Raw genomic sequence first — 4254 nt, forward strand, 5'->3', positions numbered from 1 at the left:
GGACGACACAAGGCCTCCTCAGGGGCGGCCTCACCAGGCAGGCTCGTGAGGATGCGGAGAGATCAAGGCAAGGGGTACCTCGCGAGGTGCTGATGAGACAAGCCATGATGATCAAGACCAGGCGGGCGCCAGCCTGCGTAGTGTCCTTGTTTCCTCTTTGGTGCAAAGGGGGCAAGCGCAGGCATGGAGTACCGAGGAATCAAGCAAAGGTTTCCATATCAGTGCAACAAGACCAAGACCAGCAGGACAGCAGGACGGAGGTCACCGTGGAGCCCAAGACGGCGTCATCGCCAGTGATTTTGGCAGCCGAAGACCACCTTTAGTCAGGATAGCTTGTACTAGCTGTCCCCTTTCAAAATGGCCATTGTTGGCTTCCTTCACACTCAATATTTGGGAAGAGGACCAGGGCCTCTATAAATAGAGACTAGGTCGTGAATGGCGCGCGTTGCTGCGCCCATGTATTAGGAATTTTGGATGAAATAAATTTGCATTTTTTTGTAAAAACATGTATTTTGCTTTTTATATATTTTTAGGATGTTATGGGCCACATAATAGATTTTTCTTTTTTTTCTTGGGTTGTTGTGGGCCTTTTTTGTTTGTGAAGTGCACACGCAGTAACATCAATAGTCCATGGATCACCTCAAAAAAAAATAGACCATGGTTTTCTCAAAAAAATGACCATGATGAGGCTCCCATGGTCTTAATTCTCCCATAGAAGCTAGAGGCGGCAAGTTAATGAAATATTATATGCTTATCAATGGGTGGCAATAATAAAGTGCTTATGGCTTTTCAGTTTTCATTCTTGATTACGTATTTGTAACTGATGAGTAAAAAACTTCTTTTAAAGTATTATGTAATGACCACTTGTTTTCTCGAACCCAAAAGGAAGCAGAAAGGTGTGTGTGGTTGTCCCTGTCCTGCACCACAAAGCAATCGCTGGTTCCGTTCCGTCTTCTCTAGGCAAATCGTCTGCACCAAGATCAATGATTTAGCCTGTCTGCTGCTCTGGATCTTGCCTTTTTGAAAATAAAATATGGTAAATCATACTTTTCAGTACTATTTTTATTACGTTTCAAATTGTTAGGCCTGGACAGAATTTTTGATATTCGATTTTTCTGCTTGGGCTCGCTGTTGTTTGTGGATCCCTGAAATTGTAGTACTTGGGGACGACATGGTCGTGTTCTAGGAAGGGGTACAGGTTCTAGCTGCCGTCCTCGAAGTTGTTCTCTTTGCATGCAACAAATGTAGGCATATCCATTCATTCGTTGATGAACAAACATCACTGAAAATTCAGAGGTTACTGTCCTAAATGTGTATGCCTATGACCTTTTTAAAATTAAGTGTCTCTTCTCAAGAGAAATGTACGCTCAATGCTCATGTCTGAACATTACAAGTTAGATTGCATATTTTCTACCATAAATGGAGGACATGTACGAAAGTTGCAGAATGATTGTGTTTACTTGGATCTCAAGTAAGCAGAAGAGCTTTGTCATTCCCATCTCCTGTCAACCGCCTCATCTTGACAACACTACTGATATTGGCTGCACGAAGTCGATTTATGTACGATCCTCTCATCTAGATCCAGGTCCATATCCAGAATTGATTATAGCTGAATAAAGTCCAATAACATTAGATCGAGATGTATACAAGTGAAGAGCACATCATGTTGTATATAGATGAAGCAAAGTAGTACAGACTAATTAGATCATACAAAGAGATCCAGGTTAGTTCACCTTGTCATATGGTGTGCAAATATTTTTGAATTCACATGGGTAACATTGCCGCATTTTATACATATGCAAGTACCAAACAGAATTTGATATATTTGAAAGATCTCTTAGTGGGATGGATAAAATTACTCTGTAGAAAGCACAAACTGGGCTTCTTATACATCATTCACATTTCAACTAACTAAAGCACAAACTAATAAGAAGCATGCTGTCTATGTGTGAAGGAGCTTGCCAGATAATTTGAAGAATGCATTCCCATTAAAACAGTTTATACATGATGGGTATAGTGCAAATACTATAATACAAGAAACATTGCTGCCATTGCCTCTTACATGTGCAAGTACCAAACAGAATTTGACAGTTGTCAAAGATCTCTTATACTGGAAAAAATAAAATTACTATGTACCAACCAACAAGTGAGCTTCTAATACACTATTCACCTTTAAACTAACCGAACCACCACCTAATAATAAGCATTCTATCTATGAGTGAAGCACCTTGGCAGAGAATTTGAAGAAAGCATTCCACTAAACAGTCATGATGTGTATAGTGCAAATATTGTAATACAAGAGATGCCATGAAAAAGAGGTGTAGGATTACAAATGTACCCACACATGCTGGCCTAGGAATCGGCCACAATGATGACGCCTTTGTCGAAGATGAAGGAGAGCGTGGTCGTCCCCTTCTTGTGGTTCACCATCTCCTTGGCCGCCTTCTGGAATCCATCAAACTGCCACTGGGAAACAAGAACAGGGCGCAAACAGATCAAAGGCCGGCGGATTGCAGCATCAGGAAAGGGGGTTGAGGGAGGGAGAGCCTTACACATGCGTTGAATGTGGGGAACTCAAGGGCGAGCTGGTCGGTAGAGAAGAGGCCACCGAACTTGTCGCTGCCAGGTGTGGCAGCACCGAAGTGGTTCTTGAGGGCAGAGAGTGTCAGGCTCCATCTATCTAAACCTGAAAAGTGTCGATCTTCAGTTAACTGGCGCGCATCTAGAACCCCCTCGTGGGATCAAACAGCTGTCGTCGCTCGGTCAAAACCTCAATTGACGGCCGAGATGAACGATCTTTTAACCACCGAATGAAGATAATCATTGCCGTACACATATTTGGTAGACAATCTTTCAACCACTAAATGAAGATAAGAAAGAGAGGTTGTCAGTCCCCTAACGAAAATATAATCATTGCAGGAATGCTAAAGGCATGCACTTGTTAATCTTGGGCTCATCGATACGGCTGCTGCAATGGTGCAGACGGGCATTGCAAGGGCGGCAGCGCTGCTAGACCATGGCTAGGGTTTCATCAGAGTGCTTGCAAGAAGAAAGATAAAGCGGAGGTGTCTTCCATCTTGTACCAGTACTTAAAAAAAGTTGCAATCTTGTAATGGAGAAATATAAATTCAGGGGAGATAACAATTGCAAAACCTCGTAATTAGGTTCTTGATCAGTTAGCACAATTTGAAAACATGGAGATATGAGGTATGGCAGTTCATGGAAACTAATTACCTGGCTAGCAGCCGTTGTAGATTGAAAAATTCCCTGAACCAAAATATGAGAACCAGCCAAAATATTTGCCTGAATCATTTGACCAGAACTATGCTGAACACCAATTAAACTTTGTTTCATGCAGAACTCATCATCATCCTCGCATTAGTGCAGAAAAGAACCGAGCAGAGTCTACCGGTTGTTCCAAGTCTTGCATAAGAAATCGATCTGCACAAATAACAAGGGGTTTGGAGAATGTGCAGTGCAACAGTAAAATACTGGTTATATTTTGATGAACTGCAAAACACCCACATGACTGCTTGTAGTTGGTCTCCACCCCTAATCTGACAGTCGACCAACATGTGCGAGTAACGACTACCTTTCTTCCCCGTTGGCGAGACGAACAACAGTCAGCGATTGGGCAAGGATTTCCATTAGCATGGAGAGAAGGAGCAGGGTTGGGATGGGTGGAGGACCTGCGATCTCGTGGCGGCGGCGGACATAGGATCCGCCCAAGGTTGAGGTCGGTAGGATGACTCGGGAGGGATGGGTCTGCTCGCCTATCCCCTCGCGCTAGATCCCCTCGCCGATCCCCTCGTGGCGCCTCGGCTGGATTAGTTCCTCCTCTGACTACCCCACGAGTATGGTGGCGCCGCCACCTGTGTCTATAGCTGGCCAAATGGGCCGTTTTTTTCGAGCCGGCCCGTGAGCACACGCGGCACGGCCCGCCTTGGGCCAGGCACGACACGGTCTAAACGGGCCGGGCCCAGCACGCGGCACGCCCTGGGCCGTGCCTGGGCCTGGAGGCTGGGCACGCGGGCCGGCACGGCACGACCCGATTATGTTTTTTTTATTTTTTTATACATCTATATATGGCCCAATATATAAAATAGGCTAAAAAACGCTCAATGCGGCAAATAACAGGCTGAAAATATGCGGCCCACCGTGCTAAACGGGCCAACATGCCGGCCCGTTTACTAACTGGGCCGTGCCTGGGCCTGGGGGCGCAGCACGCGGGCGGGCACGACACGACCCGTATAG

At 45.1% G+C, this 4254-nt stretch overlaps 1 long non-coding RNA gene across 12 annotated transcripts; it reads right to left on the minus strand.

Annotated features, from left to right (window-relative positions):
- Positions 1–748: 748 nt before the first annotated feature.
- On the minus strand, positions 749–3872 carry LOC123045541 (uncharacterized). Of its 12 annotated transcripts, none has more exons than XR_006421476.1 (7): positions 3690–3872; positions 3526–3592; positions 3235–3441; positions 2771–2860; positions 2553–2686; positions 2339–2466; positions 1266–1609 (listed from the first exon to the last, which is right to left on the minus strand). It is a non-coding gene; the product is annotated as an uncharacterized lncRNA (long non-coding RNA). The 12 variants fall into 12 exon arrangements; XR_006421479.1 differs by having other exon boundaries at positions 3526–3596; XR_006421477.1 differs by adding an exon at positions 749–969 and having other exon boundaries at positions 1461–1609; positions 2343–2466; positions 3235–3872.
- Positions 3873–4254: the final 382 nt, after the last annotated feature.

This window comes from Triticum aestivum, chromosome 2B, assembly GCF_018294505.1.
Source record: "Triticum aestivum cultivar Chinese Spring chromosome 2B, IWGSC CS RefSeq v2.1, whole genome shotgun sequence".
Lineage (NCBI taxonomy): Eukaryota > Viridiplantae > Streptophyta > Magnoliopsida > Poales > Poaceae > Triticum > Triticum aestivum.